This window comes from Pan paniscus, chromosome 8 (assembly GCF_029289425.2).
Source record: "Pan paniscus chromosome 8, NHGRI_mPanPan1-v2.0_pri, whole genome shotgun sequence".
NCBI classification, from domain to species: Eukaryota; Metazoa; Chordata; class Mammalia; order Primates; family Hominidae; genus Pan; species Pan paniscus.
The window spans coordinates 122,017,936-122,042,388 of record NC_073257.2 but is presented as its reverse complement, the minus strand read 5'-3'; the positions used below and the strand labels follow the sequence as shown (position 1 = coordinate 122,042,388).

General features: G+C 45.8%; 1 long non-coding RNA gene across 1 annotated transcript; it reads left to right on the top strand.

Moving 5' to 3' along the window:
* Positions 1-11,170: 11,170 nt before the first annotated feature.
* LOC130540565 (uncharacterized) lies at positions 11,171-15,804 on the top strand. Its single transcript, XR_008954560.1, has 3 exons — positions 11,171-11,864; positions 13,318-13,437; positions 14,964-15,804. It is a non-coding gene; the product is annotated as an uncharacterized LOC130540565 (long non-coding RNA).
* The last annotated feature ends 8,649 nt before the right edge of the window (positions 15,805-24,453 follow it).

Here is a 24,453-nt window from a genome sequence, read left to right as displayed (position 1 = left end):
CCCTGTGAGGTTAGGAAGAGGGATGCTCCGTGGGAGGACTGTTGGAACAGACAGTTCACTTACCTGTCTGATCTCCCACATCAACTTGGGGCCAGAGTTGGCCAGAGCCGGGCCAGAGCCAGGCTTCCTCCCTCACCATCACATGGGGGAGCCCTTGGGCAGTGCCATTGATCCTAAGGGGCCACTTTCCTGATGGCACGAGGAAACGCCTCCCCACTGAGCTGCATGCAAGAACAGCAGAAGGGTGTGGGCACCAACAGCTGCCCTCTGCATCACCTCCAGGGTGCCAAGTATCCCAGGAGTTCAAAGCTCAGCCTGAAGAATCTTTAGTTCCTCAACCTCCCTGGAGGCAAGAAAGGAATGGGAACTGATCATCCCCACACTTCCGCTTCTGAACAGAGGTAAAGTAACTTGCACAGTAATTCTGCAGGAAAAATAGCCACCCGTGACTTCCAGTTCCTGTTGTAGCTCAGGTCAAACTTGGCTGAAGAACATGTATTCAAGTTTGTGAAACAACTCTGCTGGTTTCTTTTATTAATTTTTTTTGAATATGCATTTATTTCTCTGGATACAAAAGAGACATGGGGATGTACGATAAACATTTCTCTCCTATCCCTTGCCAAATCACCCAGTTTCTCCCTGGAGTCAACCAAATGTACTAGTATCTAGTATCTATGCAAACACTCCTTTTCCCTACACACACACACACACACACATACATGAGCGCACACGATAAACAAATTAACATACTTTGAACACTGTCTGCACCTTATTTTTATTTATTTATTTATTTTTTTGAGACAGAGTCTCGTTCTGTCGCCCAGGCTGGAGTGCAGTGGTGCAATCTCCGCTCAATGCAACCTCCGCCTCCCGGGTTCTGGAGATTTTCCTGCCTCAGCCTCCTGAGCAGCTGGACTACAGGCGCGCACCACCACACCCAGCTAATTTTTGTATTTTTTAGTAGAGACGGGGTTTCACCATATTGGCCAGGCAGGTCTTGAACTCCTGACCTCATGATCCACCCATCTCGGCCTCCCAAAATGCTGGGATGACAGGTGTGAGCCACTGAGCCTGGCCTCTGCACTTTATTTTTTAACTTAATGATGGATCTTAGAGATCATTCCTTATTAGTACACACAGAGCTTTCTCATTCTTTTTTACTGCTATATAAATTATGGTCCTTTATGGATGCAGCATAACTAGGCCCCCACTGATGAACACAGATTACCTCCAGAGTTTTTTGTTATGAACAGTGCTGCGGCAGATAACCACGTACTTAAGTCGTGGTGCACATGTGTGCGTGTGTATGTAGGGTAAAGTTCTAGAAGTGGAATTGCCGGGTCAAAGCACAGGCACTTCTTTAGGTGGTGCTGAGTACTGCCTGGTGCCCCTGCTCTGGCGGCTGGGATCCCAGGAAGAGACGAGGGTTTTTCCTTTCTCGTTGGATGTTTAATCCAAGGCAGCTTCACACATTGACACCGGACACAGGAAACACAAAGTGTAGTCCTGACCTGTCTTTGCATGTCAATCTCCATTTGCGCCAGCACCATTTGTTGAAAAGACTCTTATTTTCACCATTGAATGGTCCTGGCATCCTGGTTGATAACTGATTGACAGCTGGGCATGGTGGCTCACGCCTATAAATCCCAGCACTTTGGGAGGCCGAGGTGGGAGGATTGCTTGAGCCCAGGAGATTGAGACCAGCCTGGACAACATAGTGAGACACTATTTTTAAGGAAAAAAAAAAAGAAAATCAATTGACCACAACTGTGAGAGTTATTTCTGGTCCCTCATTTCTATTCCATTGATCTCTATGTCTATATCTTTAGACAAGTACCACACTGTCTTAATTACTGTAGCTTTGTAGTACGTTTTAAAATTGAGAAGTATGAATCTTCTATTTTTCTATTCAAAATTGCTTTGGCTATTCTGGGTTCCTTGCACTTCCACATGCATTTTACAAGCATTCCACATTCATTTGATCAGCTTATCAACTTCTACAAAGAAGTCAGTTGGAATTTTGATAGGATTGCATTGAATCTGTTATATCAATTTTGGGAATATTGCCATCTTAGCAATATTAAGCCTTCCAATTCACAACTATGTGTTGTTGTTCCATTTATTTAGGTCTTCTTCAATTTCCTTCAACAATATTTTACAGTTTTGAATGTACACATCTTGTACTTCTGTTAAATTTATGCTTATGTACTTTATTCCTTTTGATACTACTAGATGTGAAATAGTTTTCTAAATTCTATTTTTGAACCTTTAATTGCTAGCGTATGGATATAGAATTAATTTTTATATGCAGATCTTATATTTTGAAATATTACTGAACTTGTTTATTAGCTCTAATAGCCTGGTGCTTGGGGGTAGATATCTTGGTATTTTCTATATAAAAGATTATTTGTCAACAGAAATAGTTTTACTTCTTCTTTTCCAAACTGGCCTTTTATTTCACTTTCTTGCCTAATTTCCCTGGCTAGCCCCTCCAGCACAATGTTGAATAGAACTGACAAGAGCAGACACCCTTGTCTTGTTCATGATCTTAGGGGAAAGCTTTCAGTCTTTTACCGTTAATTATGATGTTAGTTGTTAACTATGCAATTTTAAGTTTTCTAGTAGCCACAATTTTAAAACATAAGAGTAAATGGTAAAATTAATTTTACAAATAAATTTTATTTAACCCAATATATCAAAAATATTTCAGCATGTAATTATTATAAAATATTAACGAGATTTTTACTTTGCATACTAAGCCTTTGAAATCTGATGTGTGTTTTATACTTTCAGCATATCTCAAACTCCTGACCTCAAATGATCCACCCGCCTCAGCCTCTCAAAGTGCTGGGATTATAGGCGTGAGCCACTGTGCCTGGTCCTTTTAGCATATCTTAATTCAGAGTAGCTACATTTTTGGAGGGGGGTGGCGGTGGGGAGTAGCTACATTTTAAGTGCTATTCTCTACTGTATTGGACAGCACAGATCTAGAACATGGCTGGCTCAAAACAAGAAGAGCTAATGTTTACTGAACACTTCCCATGGGCTAGGGACTCTTCTAAACTTTTTCACGTATTAACTAAATTAATCTTACAATGAGGAAGCTAAGGCATGGAGCGGTTATATTACTTGCATAAAATTGCCCAACTAGTGAAATAGCAGGGCTAGGATTCCAACCTGGGAAGTCAGACTTCAGAGCCTGAACTTTCTACTTTTAATAAATTTATGGAGATCTAATTCACATACCATACAATTCACCCATTTAAAGTATACAATCAGACAGTTTTTAGTGCATTAACAGAGTCCTGCAACCATCACCACAAACAATCTTAGAACATTTCATCATCCCAGAAAGAGAGCCCATACCCGTTAGCAGTTACTCCCCATTTCCCCCAACTTCTCAGTCCTATCTACTTCCGTCTGTATAGATTCACCTATTCTGGGCATTTCATATAAATAGGATTATATGATATGTGGTCCTTTGTGGCTGGCTTGTTTCATTTAGCATAATGATTGCAAGGTTCCTCCCTGTTGTAGCATTTATCAGCACTTCCATTTCCAAAAAAATAGTCCATTGTATGGACAGATCAACTTTATCTCTTTGTCAACTGATGAACTGGGTTGTTTTCACGTTTTCAGTATTATGAATAATGCTGCTATGACCAAGCATGAGCAAGTTTTTGGATGGACATACGTTTTCGTCTCTCTTGGGTATACACCTGGGAGTGGAACTGCTGGATGATAGAGGAACCTAGAACGTATGTTTTTTAAAGGAACTGCTAGACTGTTTTCCAAAGTGGCTGCACCATGTTACCTTCCCACCAGCAGTGTATGGGGGCTCCAGTTTCTCCACACCCTTGTCAACACTTGTTATTGTCTTTTTGTTTATAGCCATCCCAGTGGGTATGAACCGACCCAGAGCTTAAACTTTTAGCTGTTATTCTAGACCGGAGGTACTTAATGAACATGTGTTCAATGAATGAAAAAATAAACACATCTTGTCATTGTCCGTTGTGGGGTGTTCTGAATAATGGAACAAGATGGCTCAAAACTTGCCAACAAGAAGCTTTAAAAGAAAAGAAGGCTGTTTTCCTTTAAAATGGTGATCTGCTGGCTGGATCCGAGCCACCTGAGGGGCATTTTAAAAGTACAGATTCCCAGGCCCCATTCCCAGAGATTGATTTGGTAGGTAAGGTGGTATCTGGGAATCCGTATTTTTTTTTTTAAGAAAGCTTACCCAGATGATTCTGACATGCCACCAGGTTTGGGATCAGTCATCTAAAAGGGCATTTTGGAGTATAGTGCATGTATTTGCAATAAGCCAGTCATGTAAGTGTCTGCCAGAAAAACAAGTCTGTGGGAAGGACTGCAATGACACCTGGCTGAGTTTGGGAAGCTGAGGCCCTGCTCAGTGCTGCATTCCACATGGTGGGGGTAAGAAGAAAACTAACAAGTAAGACTTGTTGAGAGCTTGCTTCCTTCCATCTATGTCTCTACATGCAATACCTCCTATAATCTTTAAAACACCACCCTATGAGAAAGGTACTGTTAATGATTCCTTCTTTGCAGATGAAAAAACCTTGCTGCCCAAGGTCTCACGACTCAGTCGCGTTAGGCTTGCAGCATGGTGTGTTTGACTCCTCTCTGCTGTTTTTCCTTCCTGGCCATTTCACTAGCCTTGAGGCACTCCCAGGATTCTGGAGGAGTCAGGACACAAAATGAAATACGCAGTAGCTGGAAAGGCCAACCAGGTAAAAACAAGATGCCTGGTGGGGTGTGCAGACAGGTTACGGCTGAAGTATTAGGGAGGAGGAGGGGAGGGGGCTCAAACAGAGGAAAAAGAAGTGGTTCTTTGTGGCAGGGCCTTTGGACAATTGGCAAGCCCCCAGCTGACCCAACTCCTGCTGCATCACGAGCTTCTTCTGTCCCCTATGCCTTCTGCCAGTCAGGGTGCTAATTTGCACGCTGGCCTTGCTTGCTCCAGAATGCCTTTCCACCCACCCTCTCCAGAGAGACTCAGATACAGCAAATATCCCTTAGATGCTTTCAGGTGCCATATCTCATTTAGATGCACTTTCAGATGAGGAAACTAAGGCTCAGAGACATTAAGTCACTTGCCTAAAATCCCACAGCAAATCAGTCGCAGTGCTGAGATTCAAACTTTATTTTTGACAACCTGATGTGGTTTAAATGTGTGTGCTCCTGCCCCCAATTTTTGTGTTGAAGCCTAATCCCCAATGTGATAGTATTAGGAGGTGAGGCCTTTGGGAGGTGATGTGGGTCATTAGGGCATAAGCCTTATGGTGGGATTACGACCCTTATAAAAGAGGCCAGAGAGAGAGTCCTTGCCCCTTCCACCATGTGAGGACAGAGCGAAAAGATGGCCATCTATTAGCCAGGAAATGGATCACTACCAGACACGGAATCTATTAACCAGGAAGCACCCAGGCTGGAGTGCAGTGGCACGATCTTGGCTCACTACAGCCTTGACCTCTGAGGCACAGACGATTCTCCCACCTCAGCCTCCCAAGTAGCTGGGACTACAGGCATGCACCAACATGACTAGCTAATTTTTTGTGTTTTTTATAGAGATGGGGTTCTTGCTATGTTGCCCAGGCTGGTCTCAAACTCCTGGCTCAAGTGATTCTCCGCCTCAGCCTCCCAAAGTGCTGGGATTACAGGCGTGAGCCACCGCACCCGGCCTTATTAGTGATTCTTAATTTGGGATAAATTGTGGGGCCCTTTGGATCCTGTCAAAAGCTCCCTTCCCCGTGTTGTGAGTGCCCACCCTGTGCGTGTGTGGGGCTCACTCACAGAGCATGCGCAGGGCAGTGTTCACACCCTGGTTAATAGGCTCTGCTTTATTCGTGATTTGAGGGGCCCCTCGCAGCAGCAGCGGTTTCACAAAAAATGTATAAAAATCTCTCAAAGACAAAGGCAGCTTAACATACTGGTTTATCACAGGGGTGGGCTGCTTCTTCACTGGCCCACGGGGACCCGGAAACCATCAAAAGCTGAGGCTGGGAAACCCAGCTTCCTGCTTCTGGCCTCAATTCCCCACCGCTGTCACCACCATGACCACTAAAAATAAGACCAAACCCAGCCCACGCCCTCTCGACGTTGTTCTCCTCATGATTTAGCTCCCTGCTTCCTGTTGATCTTTCTTGTTTTATTTCACAGTCTCTGACTTCTGCTCACACCCCACTAGGCATCTCCCCAGTTTGAGCGGAAACAGCATTTAACCAGAAAGAAAAAGGGGTGGACGTGGGAAGACGCAGGGGACTGAGGGTCCGTGTCCTGCCTCTCTGCATCCACACTTGCACCCTCCACCCAGTGGCTGCCCCAGGGGACTCTGGTCCAGACCCCATTCAAATGCTGCCGGGCGAGTTTGATGACTGCCTGGTCATAGGTTTTTGATAAATGTACTCGATCTTCCACCAGTGGTTGTAGGGGTACGGAAGGCACAATCTCTATCCAGAATTATTCAATCACATGAGGTGAGGACTGGGCCACACAGGACACAAAATCTCTGGAAGCAGTTGATGAGAAATGCCATTTGCCCCTTCCCATTTGTCTCCTGGAAATTGAGGGTTGTAGGCTCAGTTTTCTGGTGGTGCCCCCAAATGCTTCTTCCAGCCATACTTTTTTTTTTTTTTTTTTTTTGAGACAGAGTCTCTCTCTGTCACCCAGGCTAAAGTGCAGTGGTGTGATCATAGCTTGATGCAGCCTTGACCTCCCAGGTTCAAGTGATCCTCCTACCTCAGCCTCCCTAGCAGCTGGGACTACAGGCATGTGCCACCACACCTGGCTAATTTTTGTATTTCTTTGGTAGAGACGGGGTTTCGCCATATTGCCCAGGCTGGTCTTGAACTCCTGGGCTCGGGTGATCTGCCTGCCTCGACCTCCCAAAGTCCTGGGATTACAGGTGTGAGGCACCACGGCCAGCCTCAGCCATAATTTCAGACTCCATCCCTCCCAGGAGAGCTCCCTGGTGCCCTTCAGTAAAACTGAACTCCACCCTCTCCCGGTCTCTTGGCCTCCCTCTGCAATTTTTGTATTCGTCTTCCTTGCTAGATTGTGAACCCTTGGAGGGGCAAGGATGATCTCTTAATCACTCTTTTTAGAAATTTCACAACTAATAGATGTTTACTATGTGGAAATATTAGAAAATTCAGATGGCTTCCCCACCACCTCCCCTGCAGAGAGGATAAAATGTATCCCTGATGCCCAGCTGGGACCTGTAACATTTTGATGATCTTTCCCTTTTCTTATGCAGACACACACACACACACACACACACGCACGCATACACACCTAACAGAATGGAATCCAATACTCTATTTTGAGTCTATTACTCCTTTTTTTTTTAAAAAAAGTAAAGATTTGCTATAATTTTTTCATTTATTTATTTTTGTCTTTTTTTTATTATTATACTTTAAGTTTTAGGGTACATGTGCACAATGTGCAGGTTAGTTACATATGTATACATGTGCCATGCTGGTGTGCTGCACCCATTAACTCGTCCTTCAGCATTAGGTATATCTCCTAATGCTATCCCTCCCCCCTCCCCCCACCCCACAACAGTCCCCAGAGTGTGATGTTCCCCTTCCTGTGTCCATGTGTTCTCATTGTTCTATTACTCCTTTTTTAACTACTCGATAACCTTAAAACATTTTCATACCAACATTTTGCATCATTGAAAATCACTGCAGAGTTGTCTACCAGTTGTATCACAGTTTTCTCAATAAGCCCCTATTGTTGGACATTTAGGTTATAGTCATTTTTTTGAGACAGGATCTCACTCTGTCACCGAGGCTGGAGTGCAGTGGTGCAAACATGGCTCACTACAGCCTTGACCCCTTGGGCTCAAGAGATTCTCCCACCTCAGCCTCCCAAGTAACTGGGGCTACAGCCATATACCACCATGCCTGGCTAATTTTTTTTTTTAATTTTGTAGAAAGGAAGTCTCACTATGTTGCCCAGGCTGGTCTTGAATTCCTGGCCCAATTTTTTAAAAACAGCTTTGTCGGGATATAATTCGCATACCATAAAATTCACCATTTTAGGGTGTACAATTCAGTGGTTTTTACTGTATTTACAGAGTTCTGAAACCATTACCATTATCTAATTTTAGAACATTTTCATCACACCCAAAAGAAACCCCACAGCCATTTCTGTCACTGCATTTACCCCACACCCTGACACCAGGGGAACCGTTAATCTTCTTTATGTGTTTATGGATTTTTACTATTTTTTTTTTCTTTTGAGACGGAGTCTTGCTCTGTCTCCCAGGCTGGAGGTGTAGTGGTGCGATCTCAGCTCACTGCAACCTCTGCCTCCTGGGTTCCAGCAATTCTGCCTCAGCCTCCCAAGTAGCTGGGATTACGGGCACCTGCCACCACGTCCAACTAATTTTTTGTATATTTAGTAGAGACAGGGTTTCACCCTGTTGGCCAGGCTTGTCTCATCTCGAACTCCTGACCTCAAGTGATCCACCTGCCTCAGCCTCCCAAACTGCTGGGATAACAGGCATGAGCCATGGTACCTGGCTGATTTTTACTATTCTTGACATCTCAAGACATTCACATACAAATGAAATGTTACAATAGGTGTCTTCTTTCACTTAGCACAGTGTTTTCATGGTTCACCATGTTGTAGCATGTATCAGTACTTCATCCCTTTACATGGCTAAATAATATTCCTTGAATGCATATGCCATGTTTTGTTTATTCATTCATCAGTTGATGGACATTTGAGTTGTTTCCAGATTTTGGCTATTATGAATAATGCTGCTATGAACATTTGTGTGAAAATTTTTACGTGGACATATGTTTTCATTTCTCTTGGGTATATACTGAGTAGTAGAATTGGTAACTCTATGTTTAACTTTTTGAGGAACTGCCAAACTGTTTTTCAAATATGGTTGTACCATTTTACATTCCCATTAGCAATGTATGAAGACTCTGATTTCTCCATATCTTTGCCAACACGTTATTGCCCACCAATTAATGTTTCATTCTGTGCAGCACCCAGACATGTTCCTTGAATACAGGAAATGCTGAATCTCTTTGTTGGACTGATCATGCACTTCCCCTAAACAGAAACTTTTTGCATCTCTGAAATTCATTTATGTACTCTGTCCCCTAAAACACCAAGCCAGATCCGGCCTCCACACTCGTAGTGGGGGAAGGTTTCATGAAGGAGGAGGCATTTGAGCTGGGAAATAGATGTAACAGGAAAACATGGATTTAGGGTCATAATTGATCTAGGATTGAATTCTGTTTAACCACTTGAGACTTGGTTTTATCACCCACTAAGTGGGGATAATAGTATCTGTCTCATGAAATAATGCAAATAAAATGCTTAGCACAGTGCCTGCCACATAGCATGTCTCCTTCCTCCCTGGAGGATGAGAAGTTGGCTCTCAGTTGAGCAGGGTAAGGACCTGTCAAGCGGAGAAAAGAACATGTGCAATGGCCTAGTATTGTGAATGTAAGTGGCAGATGAGGCGACTGGTGGGAGGGTAGCAACCAAGCCAGGAGGCAGATAAGGCCAGGGCACCAATGAACTCTGTCCCTGCAAAGGAAGTTGGATCTCATCTCTCACAAGTCATAGGCAACTAGGCGGTGAGTGACAGACCATGATTTGCATTTTAAAGAGCTCGTTCTCCAGCAGCGGGAGGCTGGACTGAGGGTTGAGACAGGGGGTACTGGGAAGACCAGTAAGAGGGTCAATGAATTCATTGTTTAAATGAATTCAGGTGGGAAACCAGGGGCTTAGACTAGGGCTGTGACAATGGGGATAGAAAGAGGAGCTGAACGGGAGAGAGGTTTTGGAGGTAGTGTCAATGGGCAACGGTGGCCACGTGGCCTTTGAGTTATGGTCTGACAAGCTCTCTGTACACCTGCCAGGGAGGGAGGGCAGGGTGCTCTCCAAGTCGCACCTTATTAAATCCTCACAACACCTCGGCAAGGATGCACCCGCTTTCCCAGTTACAGATCAAGAAACCGAGACTCAAAGAAAGTAAGCAACTTGCCCAAAGTCATAAAGAGTAGAGATGAAATTTGAATCCAGGTCTGTCTGCTTTCTTTCATCTTGATGTCTCTCTGGGAAGGACTTAGCTGCACAGGAAAGCCTGGGATGGATTTGGACAGGGAGGGAGAGGAGGCAAAGTCAGTTCTTTTTCGTGGTGAGCAGCCTTGGTGTGATTGGCAGGTCAGAGCTCAGGGGATCCAGCTGAGGCCTGGAAGAGTTCTCTAAGGAGCCAAGGCAGAAATGTGGAAGTAAGAGAATTTGTCCAACAGGAGGTTGGGATGTCTCTGATCCTCTCTCTTCCTCAGGGTGCTGGGCACAGTAAGATGCCTTGGAAACAGAAGTAGGTTGAATGGAGTGACCATGCTGGGGTGAGGGTAGTACAGGGGCCCAGGCAGAGAGCAGGCAGCTTCCTTCCTCCTTCCCCATTCAGAACCCCATCCCATGCTGGAAGCCTGGATCCTCTGGGTTTGGGGCCACGCTGGAAGGGAGTGGAGGGTGCTCCCAGGGCTGGTGGCCACAACCAGGCTCTCCCAAGCAGCCTTGAGCCTCTGCCTGAGCTCTGCCACCAGTAGGGCTGTTACAGACCCCAGCTCCTTGCAGGAAAACTTAACATTCACACTGCGTGGAGCTGTCCCAGGGCCGCCCTCACAGGCGAGCTGAGAGGTGGTGTGGAGATGGTGCGAGATCCCTCTGAACAAGTTGGGAGCTTGGATTCCTCCCCTGGTGCCTGGGGGAGGGGACACCAGGCCCAGACTCTCAAGCTGCCAGGCCTCACACAGAAGGGGGAACCCCTGGGTTCTCCTCTCCCCCAGGCCACACCTCTAATGGCCCCCTTCATGTGCACGTTGGCCTTTGTCCACCAGGCCCTGCTCACTTGGCTTAAAGTTAGCAGAGGCCCAGATGGGGACATGGCAGGGAGCCATCTGGTCTTCTCCCAAGACTCTCAGCGCCCCACCCTCCCGATGCCTCAGCCTGCCTTGTCCCGACGACCCCCTGCTTCTCTCTCCCAAAGTCTTTATCCGTGTTTACTATCTGTCAATTAGGCGGCCTCAATACTCCGCACATGGAAAGCCAGCCAGCCAAGCGTGGTAATCCCTCAGCCCCCTCCCCACGCCTCTTTCCCTCTGGGTTAGGGGAGAGGGCAGGAGGAGGAAGGCAGTCTGCAGTTTCCCCTCCAGTGAAAAGTGGCCGTGGCATGATCTCTGTGGTCAACATTTTCTCCCTCACTGCAGACCCCTTCCCAGGCCACAGCTGGAGTGGGCAGAGGTTGGGGTGAGGAGGGACAGCAGCAAGCAGGTGCCTGTGAGTGAGGGGTGGGCAGGGGCCAGAGGCGTGGGGTGAGGCTGCCTGACTGACTCAGGGCCTGGCTCGGTTCGCCTTTCCAGCTGGAAGTGTTCCAGGCCACGGGCAGGTGTGTCTACTGGCTCCTCCCCATGGGAGGGCCAGGCTCAGCACATCCCTCTGGCCACTCTGAGGCCTCCATCCATGTAGAAGGAAGAGGGAAAGAAAGAATGAAAGTGGAAGAGGAAGGAGACAGGGTGAGAGGTGGTGCAGGGGGACTGGGGACAGAGGGTGTGTCCCAGGAGGGGCCTCTCGTGCCCTCCAGTGACAGCATCTGGATGCCTGCCGTGGACCCCTCCAGCACCAGGCACCGACCCACACTCCCTTCATCCCAGCCTCAGCTCCAGGAAGAGGAGGGGCTCATCCCTACGCTACAGCTGAGAACACTGAGCTCAGGGAGAACACTCGGCTGGTCCTTGGCAAAACTTCTGGCTCCATGGTTCTTCTTCCCCCTCAGCCTCCATCACAGCCCAGCGCCTCCCCACCAGGTGGGGAATCCGCCTTCTTGAGGGACACAGGCACTCTGATTTCAGGCTCCTATTTGTTCTGGAAAACAAATAGTCTTGCTGCAGGGATCACAGGAGCTGCCCTAACAGCTTCCCGGGGGAGAGGGCCCAGGCTCTGTCCATCCCCAGGGAGGGGGTGGAGCACAGTAGAGGCACAGAAGAGCCACAGATTGGGGGTCGTAAGCTCTGAAAGGCAACTTTTCTCAGGAGAGACACAGTGGCTCAAAGGGCTCAGCAGTCAGAGACACCAGCCTTTGAGTCCTGAACCCCACTTACTAGCCACCAGTTTGAGCAAGATGTTTAGCCTCCCCGTGCCTGCAGTTCCTCCCTCCTAAGGCAGGGTAGGTGGTAATGGTGCCTACCCCGTGGGGGTGTCCTGGGAGGGTGATAGTCCAGGTAAAGCCTCCAGAGCCCTGCCTTAGACTTGAGGGTCCCCACACGTGCTGGTGGAATTGATCACTTTTGTACTTTCTCCCCCTAGGCTGACCTCTCCCAAGGCCCATGCATCACACCAGGCAGGAGTTTTTTCATCTGCACACAACACGGACTGGCTCTGACTCCCAGCTGCCCTCCAGGCAGGAGGTGGACTCCCCTGCTTTGTTCATCAATGTCAAATGTCCCGGGTTCTTTCAAGTGAGGGATAAACCCCATCTAAGAGGACAGGAAAAATTCCGGTCGAATTACTGGCCCTAAAGCCAGCATGCAGGTCTGAGGGGAAGGCAGACAGCTGGCAGGGCAGCTAGTTTATAGGCTTGGTCCCCCTAGAGTCTCCCTTTATCCCAGTCAGTGGTGGCTCTGATCCATCCCATAAAGCCCCTACTTGGAGGGCGGCCTGCCCCACACGTGCGCTGCTCCAGTCAGGGTGGGCTGAGACCTGGTCCTTCTATTTGAGGTAACAACTTGGTGTCCTGGCCTGCTGATACCCTCTCAATATCTCTTACTTCTTTTTCTAGAGAGGGGTTGAGCACAGAGAGAGGGGTGGAGGGCCAAGTAGGGTGGGGTGGGAGTGGCAATGGGCTTCTAACACACAACCACACCCAGAGAGAAAGGCCCTGCTGTTAACCAGATTGTCATCTTTGGCAACCAATGGATGCTAGAGGTCTCAATGCCTTCCTCCACCTCAGAGTGTTTGATCAGAGTCTTCTTTCTTAGAAAAAAAATTTTTTTAAATAGAGACGAGGTCTCGCTATGTTGAGCAGGCTGGTGGAAATCCTGGCCTCAAGTGATCCACCCCCTTTGGCCTTCCAAAGTGCTGGGATAATAGGCATGAGCCACTGCGCCCAGCTATAGTATTCTTTCAACCACAGACAGTAGAGTTCCTACGAGGAATTCCAGGAAGCTGATGTTTTTCATCCCTTCCACCTTTATCAGAATGGATTTTAAGTCCCTTACAGACTGGAGCACTGGCTAACAGCTGTTGACCTGCTTACTCCAGCTCTGGTTCCAACAATAACACTGGCTCCTCAGACTTCCAACCCAAGGAACGGTTTCTGCCAAGAAAATGTGCCTTAGGAGCTGAGACTACCAGTGGAGCAGAATTCCGGCAGTTCTCCAGGTATGAGCTCCCAGGAGAAGGGACAGTGTTGACTAGAGAATCCATCAGAAAGTTTGTTTTTTGGAAGGACAGGACTGGCCGATGCTGAGAAGGGAGGGGAGTAGGAGAGTCGGGAACTCCCAGCACAGACCTCAGCCACTTAACCTGTCACCCCAAAGAGCTGGTCATGCCCCGGATCACGTTCCATCTCCCAGTGGGGAAAGGCAGCCAGCCACCCTCGGAGGAAAGCATCCATGTAGCCACCGATGGCGGGGAGAGCAGTGTGGGGAGTCTCCTCTATTTGGAAGAGGAGACATAGTTGGGTGGGTGGTTCCCTGGCCTTATCAGGCCTCTGCAGTCCAGCATGGAACTGGCAGAGATGGGCCATCCTATCTCCGCCCTGCTGGGCTTGGATCAGTCCGCATTAGACAGAGGGCTTTGCCCTCTCACCCCTGCACTCCGTGCCACCCTGCTTCATTGACCCCATTGGCCTCCAGGCCGCAGCCAGCTGTAGTGGGAAGAGGAGTGGGCTGACTCTCAAAGTCAGGGGTGAGGACAGGCATGGCGCTGCCTGGACTGGGCAAATACTGGCAATGGCAGAAAGCAGGAGAGGTGCTTTGAAGGGGAGTTAAGATCCAGAGCATTTAGAGGCAAATTAAACAGCTCTTTTAGAATTCACTCAGCTGGGGGTATTGATCACAATTCTCCCTGGTGGCAAAATGGACATGGCTTAGATAAGTCAAGGTAGCACATACTTGGGAATGCTTTCCATTTTCCACTGAGGTAGGTGATGGCACAGCTGTGGCTTCAGGCTATGTACTTGACATACTCTGACACTAGTGATGTGACCTCGGACAAGCCGTATCTCCACTTAGTCTCACTTTCCTCATCTGTAAAACTGAGAAAAAGTTTTCATGAAATTAAACCCAGGCCAGGCATGGTGGCTCACCGTTTAATTCCAGCACTGTGGGAAGCCAAGGTGGGCAGATCACTTGAGGTCAGGAGTTCGAGACCAGCCTGGCCAACATGGTGAAACCCTGACTCTACTAAAAATACAAAAATCAGCCGGGAGTGGTGGCACATGCCTGTAGTCCCAGTTACTCAGGAGGCTGAGACATGAGAATTGCTTGAACCCGGGAGGCAGAAGTTGCAGTGAGTCGAGATTGCACCGCTGCACTCCAGCCTGGAAGACAGAGTGAGACCCTGTCAAAAAAAAAAAAAAATTAAACACAATAATGTATGTGAAGTACAGAGCCTAGGACACACAAGGTACTCAGTCATTGTTCCCTCCTTCTGAAAGCACCTTTCCATCATTTTCCCACTTGACTAATCTGATATTGAATAATTGATTATTATAACCCATGGTGGGTTTAAAACATGTTCACCGATTTTTTGACACTCTTTTCTTCAAAAGGTGGAAACTAGTGTCCCTCCCCTTCGATTTGGCTGAACTTAGTGACTCGCTTCTAATGATTAGAAAGTGGCTGAAGTGCAAGTGTGTGTCACTGTGGTTTCTGCTTTGTTCTCCTTTGGATTGTCTGCCGCAGGGGCTGCCTGTCACGAGGGCACTCAAGCTGCCTGCAGAGAGGCCCATACGGGGAACATCTAAGGTCCCACCAACAGCTGGCACCAACTTGCCAACCATCCGGGAAGAAGACCCTCCAGCCCCAGTCAAGCTTGCAAATGGCTGTGGCTCTGGCTGATGTCTCGACTGCAACCTCTTGAAAGACTCCAAGCCAGAACGTTCCTGAATTTCTGACCCCCCGAGACTGTGAGATATATTAAATATGTATTGTTACTTTAAATTTCTACGTTTTGATTTGTTACATAGCAATAGATAACTAGCATGTATCCTGTTGCCTTCCAAAACGGTTTTGAAACTGCATATAGGTAAAGTCATAGCTCTAACTAAATGAAAAGCTATTAGAACAGGATTTAAAAGAAGACAGAGAAATAATAAATGTGGTAGGTATAGGGAGGAGTCTGGCTGTATTAGAAAACCTGGCTAAAGACAAAACATAGCTCTAGGCTCCTTGCAAGCCAGGGCAAAAATGGAAACTTGATGGCTCACATTAAAACTTTTTGTGGCGGTGGTGGTGACTCTGAATGAGGATGTGCATTTAACATGTGGACCTTTAGGTACACAGCATCACACCGTCTGGTGGGTGGTGCCGAGCAGACACTCCACCTACTGTAGATCAGACTCTGCGTGTTTGAAATGGTAAATACAGTAGTGCACAGTTCACGTATAACCGTGCACCTTCTGACAGTTTTCAGGAACTCCTGGCATCATAAAAATAGAAAAAAATATATTAATACATACATACATATTCAAAAGATATAACTTTTAACATAGGTACTAGTTTTTGTTTGTTTGTTGTTTCTTTTGAGACAGACTCTTACTCTGCTGCCCAGGCTGGAGTGCAGTGGCACGATCTCAGCTCACTGCAACCTCCTCCTCCCTGGTTCAAGCGATTCTCCTGCCTCAGCTGCCCGAATAGCTGGGATTACAGGTGCCCACTACCACGCCCAACTAATTTTTGTATTTTTAATAGAGATGGGGTTTTACCATGACAGCCAGGCTGGTCTCGAACTCCTGAGCTCAGGTGATCCGCCCGCCTCAGCCTCCCAAAGTGCTGGGATTACAGGCGTAAGCCACCACTCCCAGCTCATAGGTACTAGATTTTTTAAAAGGCATAAAAGGGTTGATAGTAGAAAGAAAGCCTCCATTCCACCCATCCCCCACAGGCCAGTTTCCTTTCCCATGACCAACCCTGTGTGATTTCTGGCTTAGACTTCCAGGGATATTTTATACACATACAAGCAAGTCATATAAATTGTTTTCCCGTTCATTATACTAATGGCAGCATACCATAGGCATTGTTCTGCACTGCGAGCTTTTTATTACTCCATATTGACATGACTCCAAGTAATATCTTCCCCTAATTATCACAATTTTTGATTTTCTGAGTTTCTACTGTTTCATTGTTCAACACTGAGATATATAAAAAAGTTGGTGTTGTGGCTCATGCCTATAATCCCAGCACTTTGTGAGGCTGAGGCAGGAGGATCACTTGAGGCAAGGAGTTTGAGACAAGCCTGGGAAACATAGCCAGATCCTGTCTCTACCAAAAACACTAAAAAATTAGCCGGGCAAGGTGGCATTTGTCTGTAGTCCTAGCTACTCAGCAGGCTGAGGTGGGAGGACTGCTTGAGCCCAGGAGTTCGAAGCTGCAGTGAGCTATGATTGTGCCACTGCACCCTAGCCTGGGTGACAGGGAGTTCCTGTCTCTTAAAAAATTATATATATATATATATATATATAATATATACACACACACACTCATATACATACATGAGTTAATGAGTTAATATATACATATACACACACATATAAGAGTTAAGACAATAAAAGGCACTTGTAATTCCTCCAGGAAATCACTGTTAAATCCATGCTGTTCGAGTGTGTTCTTTCCTGTCTTCCCCTTATAAATATGAATGTTTACTGCGTTTAATTTTCAAAGTAAAATTGGCACCAAAGTGTAGAAATAATTTTACAATCTGGCTTTTTTCCCCATTTACTATACATACTTTCCCCCTCCCCAACCATTATATTGTGAGTATAAGCAGGGTTTTCTTTTCTTTTCTTTTCTTTTTGAGACGGAGTTTCCCTCTTGTTGCCCAGGCTGGAGTGCAATGGTGCGATCTCAGCTCACCACAACTTCCGCCCCCTGGGTTCAAGCGATTCTCCTGCCTCAGCCCTCCGAGTAGCTGGGATTACAGGCATGTGCCACCATGCCCGGCTAATTTTGTATTTTTAGTAGAGATGGGGTTTCTCCATGTTGGTCAAGCTGGTCTTGAACTCCCGACCTCAGGTGATCTGCCCGCCTCAACCTCCCAAAGTGCTGGGATTACAGGTGTGAGCTACCGCGCCCGGCCATATGCAGGGTTTTCTTAAGAAGCACAGTTATTCTTCTTAATGTTCTGCCAGCACAGGACCAACATGAACCTGCCTTTTCTGTGTCTGCTACAGATTGCTGAGAACAGCTTGGTCTAACCTCTGTTACCAGAGCATCCCCAAGATAGAAAACTTGGTATCTGCAAGACACCAAGAAAACCGAAATTGTGAAGCATTAAGCTTGTTCATACAGGCTTTCCTAGATTTCCAAGATGAAATAGCCAGGGCCACACAGCCTGCAGATGACCAGCCCCCTGTGCCTCCTCAGCTTTCAAGGGGCAAAGAGAGCTAAAAAATGTCCTTTCAACAACAGCCTGAAAGGCGGCTGCTTCCACTGAACACATCTTAGAACCACAGTGACTTGTCTGTTATATTCCTCTAGAATTCTCCAGGAAGCTGCTTGCAGTCTAGGTATTCCCATTGATCTTGAAGCTGCTGCTCTGGACCATCTTTGCCTGGGGGGAGTCATCATCATCTTTTAATCCATCACCTTCTCAAGGCACAAATCATACTTCCCAACAATGGGGTTTCTTACTGGAAAAGAGTAAATTACATAACTTACATAACTTGTCCATTACTCATCTTCTGTCCTTTTTCAAAGAGTAGAAAACTGGTCACAATTCAGCAAAGAATTCCGTAAAGAATAGGAATGACAAATTTCAAGTGGATAACTGTGAGACATAAGCCAGCCATTGTTTAATCTGTCTCCTAATATGCATTCTCTTCTAGCAGATTGAGATAGAGAAAAGTGATAATACAAACAATACCAACATCAGTTGAGGGCTTCCTGATACCAGAGTCCGTGCTAAGTTTTTTTGGTATATTATAATCTTGCTTAATTCTTATTACAACCCTAAGAGTTTAGCATAATTATTATACCCATTTAATAGAAAAGTGAAGAGGTAGGAATCAAACTCAGGTCTCTACGACTCTAGAGCAATAATGCCTTACTATTGGACAAAGAAAAAAAGTGCTACAACAATTTCAAATGTGGAAATTTCAGGGTATTATTGGTGTAATTGCTTAATGAGATAACATGCAGCATATCATGTGTCATAGCTATTCTATCATCAAATTGAGTGGGAAAGAAAACACAAGCCCAGTATAATGCAATGTTTTATTTAACTGACGCCAGCTGTCCCCAGAGATCCACAGTAAACTAAGATGATGAATAAGACAGCAAGTATTTTTGGGAATCAGGGAAGTGGAAGTATAAACTCTCAAGTTTGATTGCTTAGGTTTGAACCCCAGCTTTGACACTAACAGTGTGATCTTGGGCAACTTCTCTAAGCTTTAGTTTCTTCTCTGTAAAATGGAGATGATAACAATCTACCTCAGAGGTTTGTTGTATTAAATTAATGCATCAACTTAAAGTACCTGGTGCTCAGTAAATTCTAGCTATTACATTTTACTCAGGGTTAAAATGTGCCAACAACCTCTATCGATGGCAGCAGCCCTCAGTAAAATAAACAATTAGTGAAGATCCAATGGACAATACATGAATTAGAACACCACACTGCTGATCAGAATAGTGAAAGTGTGCTATCACTATTCATTTTATCAGCATGCTTGTAGTAGGGTTTGCTAAGACCAGCACCCAGTCTTTTATCCTTTTCACATTCCCAAAGTTATCCTTGGCTACCTAACTGAAGCGACACTGTGGTGCTCTGGAAGGCCCTCTGCACCCTATATTAGCAAATTCCAGTGGGGATGTGAACTCTTTCTCACCTAGAAGCCACTTTAGCCATGAGAGAGACAAGTTGGGGAAGGCTTCTGTGATGTTGCTGCAAGCTCTAATACCTGATTTTCCTACCAGCTGGCAAGAAGCCTGCACTCAGTGAATAACCTGGCATAACAGTTAGAAACAGACTTAAGAGTCTGAATCCACTTACTAAGTGGTGAAATGAGAAAAATTCCTTAGCCTCTCTCTAAACCTGTTTCCCCCTTTGGTGGAGATAACCATATAGTGCAGGATTGAGGATTAAATGAGATAATGTAATTAAAACATGTAGTACAAAGCCTACATGGTAGGCACTTGATAAACTAGCTATTATTATTATTAGCTTTATAGATCAGACTAATGGCTCCAAGGAGGATTTTCACCCTAAGCCACTTCCTGACTTTCACTATTTAAGATATATGAGAACATCTTTCTGCTATGTACATGTTATTAACATGTCACCAACATGAACAGTGTTGTCCCTTGTGAGCAACAGAAAGGAGGAATCTATTTTTGGCCAAGCATGGTGAAGGACAAAAGGATGAACAAGGTATATACAGTCCCTGCTTTCCCAGAGCTTATGATCTTGTAGGGGAGACAGATGCATAATCAATAATGCTTACAAGACAGGCTAAGTATGATCCTGAAGTGCTACTGGAGTTTGGTAAAGGAAGAAGTCATTTTGATGAAAGGAAACATCCTCTATCAGTGTGCCCAGGTGGAGAAGGGTGCCTGGAGAGCTAAGGCGGTCACTGGGAGGGTATATGTCTTCTGCCGGGTACCCAGGTTGGGGAAGATGGGGTGGGAAAGAAGGCTGGCTTGCCAGGTGACAGGGCTAGGTGTTCTATGGACAACTGTGGGAGTAGAGGACTGGATGACTCATGCAGCTGGCTCCTGAGTCCCCCGGATGATGACAGATTGGAGCTGCTACAGGTACGGTCCTAAGGAAGCCATTCTCTCCAGAAGCAGGTTGGAGGAGTGAACTGAGAGGTCATTATTTGGGTGGATGTGGCAAGACAAATCAGAGAGGCCTCTGACTCAGTGGCAAACGGCTATTGCCACAACCAGAGGGTTATGGAGGACGCCATGTGGAATCGAAGGTGTTTTGCCAGCATAAAGTCATAGCCTCATTTTTTATAGGAGGAGGAAACACAGACCACTGTCTTCGATTCTCTTCTATTCAATTAGTGTTCTTGAGGCGCATCTTATAGTGACTCCTGGTAAGAGGGTGGCGGGGTCGGGGGCGGGGAAGGGCAGAGACATCACTGGAGCTAAATTTTTCTATAGTGAAACTGCCTCCAGATCGGAAAATTAGTTCACAGGAAACATGGGGCCATCTTCACAGCAAGTGTTTCAGTAGCACTTGGCCTTTGCTTATTCATCTTTGCTAGTCCTCAGGTAGGTTCTGGTGTGAAATATTAACTCATTCCTGCAGCCACTCTTACGTGGCTGTCTTGTTATCACACAGGGTTGCTTCCATTGTGAAAGCCATGTCAGGGCCCTTCCCTGTCTCTGCAGTGTGCCTCTCCACAACGACTAGGGCCACTTGACCGACTTACCTGGCTGTGGTGTCCAGGACTAGTCCTAATGAGGCCAGCGGAACTGAGGTAGCTCTAGCTCCTGGCTCTGGGACTCACTGGGCACCAAGCCAAGCCTGTCCCCAGGCCAGTCCTGACCTTGTCTTGGCTCTGAGCTCTGCCTGGCTTCTGGAATTCTGAGCAGTATTGTGTACCTCAGTTCTGATAACAGGATTCCCATCTGTCATTTTCCTTCTATCCGAGTTCCTGTCTTGAGGAACTGCTAACTATACCCAGGCCCCTTAAGCCTGAGGTCCTGCCATGATCTTGCCATTACCCCACAGGAAGTAGAGGAAGCGCTGCTCTTAGAGCTTAGCCTGTGGCTGGCACTCCTACACATGCTACTGGGCTTCTGCCATCCTGCTTTCTTACTCCAGAATCCTGACTGGGACTCCCACTTCCCTGATGCAGACCATTTACCAGACTACGCTTTTGGCTGATGGCTATGTTCTTGAGGCTCCATGTTTCACTGGCTGGGCTGGGCTTCCTACTAGCTCTCCAGCTCAAGCTGTTCCCCCAGTGCCTGACTTTGCTCAGTGAGTGGGTAGAATTCCTGAGCTTGCCCCACCCAGCCTGCCGTGTTCCTCTGCAGTTAATTGACCCATGCTCAGCTTGGCTTTGGCAAGTACATGTGCATATACCCTTGCTCAATATTAACTTAAAGGTCAAAATGGAGACACATGACCATACCTACGTATCAAAAAATTTCATATTTTGAAGATACGTTCTAAAGTAAAACACTATTTTAAAAATAATTTAAAAACAAAACATCTCAATTACCACACAGGATATTTTAAATTAAATAATTTAAAAGGCTTAAGATACCCAAACATCCGGGTGCAGTGAGTCACCCCTCCCCGCGATGTGGACCAGTAGATAATATTTGGGATACAGTCTTGGTTGTCCTAATAGCCTCAAATGACCTTTATTTCAGTTGAAACAATTGAAGCCAATATTTCCAAAACAGAAATCAGGTAGGAAGAAATGTTGAACTTTAACTCCTTAGTCCAGCAAACACCTTTGGAAGAGACTGCCTGTGCATGCCAACAAGCTGGCTGTATCTACATGTTCTCTCATAAAACTAGGAGCTCATCTACTCTGAAGTCAAAGTCTAGCAAGCCAGTTGCCACTGAATCCAACCTCTACAGCATTACTCAACAGGAAAGGGGTGAGTTATAGCACGCAACAACTACTTCCTCCCTAGCTCCTGCTTAGTGAAAATCTTCAGAAGCTATTGCTTTTGGAAAAAAAAAAAAAAAAAATTAGTTTAGATCTTGACTGTCTATGAAAGAAAATGGTCTTCAAGGAAGGACAGAACACGGCCAGAAAACCATTGAGAAGAGTCTAGCAGCACTGTAGCTCCAGGTCCAGGCTGGGGACTGTCACTATATTTGTTTTATAAACCCAGAAAAGATAAGTCAGGAGTACCAGAGGGAAATCCAAAAGAGCCTGCCTTTTTTTTTTTTTGAGATGGAGTCTCGCTCTGTTGCCAGGCTGGAGTGCAGTGGCACAGTCTCGGCTCACTGCAACCTCTGCCTCCCAGGTTCAAGCGATTCTCCTGCCTCAGCCTCCCGAGTAGCTGGGACTACAGGCGTGCACCACTATGCCCAGCTAATTTTTGTATCTTTAGTAGAGAGGGGGTTTCACCATGTTGGCCAGGATGGTCTCAATTCCCTGACTTCGTGATCCGCCCGCCTCGGCCTCCCAATGTGCTGGGATTACTTGGGCCCGGCTGAGTCTGCCTCTTAAGGCCTGCATTTTGCTGGGTGCAGTGGCTCATGCCTGTAATTCCAGCACTTTGGGAGGCCAAAGCAGGTGGATCAACTGCCAGGTGTTCCAGACCAGCCTGGCCAATACGGTGAAAACTTGTCTCTACTAAAAATACAAAAAATTAACTGGGCGTGGTGGTGGGCAACTGTAATCCCAGCTACTTGGGAGACTGAGGCGGGAGAATTGCTTGAACCTGGGAAGCGGAGGTTGCAGTGAGCCGAGATCATGCCACTGCACTCCAGCCTGGGCGCGACAGAGTGAGACTCTGTCTCAAAGAAAAAAATAATAATAAAGCCTGCATTTTATAACTGTACTACTTCCTAATTTCCATCCCTATCTGCTAGGATATGTTATATTGCTTTGGGAAATCCAAGTTTTTCTCAAAAATTTCAAGTCTAAATATCAATCTGAAGGGACACTGTTTGGTCTAAGAAGTCCAATTAACACTCTGCAATGGTCTTTCTATAGGGCTGACATATTTACCAGCTTTTTGAGTGCGAGTCTAATATAAATAGACAATGAGGAAAATCTTGCCTATAAGTCCTTTCATCTGGTGCTGCAAGTTTGTACTACATATGATTCTGCCATTTCATAAACACTTTAAAAATCCTAGAGTTTCTTAGAAATCTAATATTCTTCAATACACGTTCAAATTAGATGAATAAAACCAATGCTATTAAAGCATGTTGTTCAGCAAGGAACGAGTATTTTGCCTCGTGACAGCAGTCATATAGCACTGGAGAGGTTTTCTTACCATCAGAAGCAAGGTCAGGACCGACTCTGGAGAATGACAAAACCGTTTGTGTAAAAATAAAATCTAGAAACAAAAAGGCAACTTAGTAACTTTCACGGGACGGGCATGGTGGCTCACGCCTGTAATCCCAGCACTTTGGGAGACTGAGGCGGGTGGATCACCTGAGGTCAGGAGTTCAAGACCAGCCTGGACAACACGGTGAAACTCTATTTCTACTAAAAATACAAAAATTAGCCAGGTGTGGTGGTGGGCACCTGTAATCCCAGCTACTTGGGAGGCTGAGGCAGGAGAATCGCTTGAACCCAGGAGGCGGAGGTTGTAGTGAGCCAAGATCGCACCACTGCATTCCAGCTTGGGCACAGAGTGAGACTCCATCTCAAAACAAGAACAACAACAAAAACCCCCTTCACCACAGCTTCAGTATAAAGACTTACCCAACCAGAAATTATATAGGCCTTAAAAATAATTGTGGGCCAGGCCTACTTCGGGAGCGTGAAGGAGGGTGAAAATTGTGTCATGGCAGCTCTGAGTCCATAGAGTCAACACCATGAGCAAGGATCTCTTTCCTGAGTTGGAAAAATGAATAGACAAGAATTATTGCTGGATTTAACTGGTGACAGACATGTCCAAGGAATATTGCAGGGATTTGATCCCTTTATGAATCTTTTGATTGATGGATGTGTGCAGATTGCAACTAGTGGGTAACAGAATGATATTCCTCACGGTGATATGAAGAAATTGTATCATGTTAGAAGCCTTGGGATGAGTATAAATCAAGGCTGTTTTGCAGAGAAATCCATGACCTCTCTCTGAAGGGCCTATTTTACTATGATGTAAAAATTGGATCATGTATATTTTCATACTAAACTTTTTGTTAAATAAAAAGGAATTGTGGACTGGATATATATCCATCTATTTTTCTGCTAGATAAAAAAAGGTTTTTTTTTTTTTGTTTGTTTTTTGTTTTTTTTTTTGGGTACAGAAGAAATATCAAAATGTGCCCGTTTGTCACTTGAAGTGTAAATGGCATTTAAAATATTAGAGGTTCCAACAGTAAAGAAATCAGCAACTTGAGACAATACTGTAAAGACTCATGGAGCATCTAAAAACTTGAAACTTTAGGAAACAATTATGGATAAATAATAATTAGGCTTGGTCTTGCAATGTGTTTCTCTAAACTGTTCCCGTAATAAAGTTCTAAACATCACAATTTGCAGTAAACTTTAGAAAATGTATCTATTATCTATTTTATCCATTC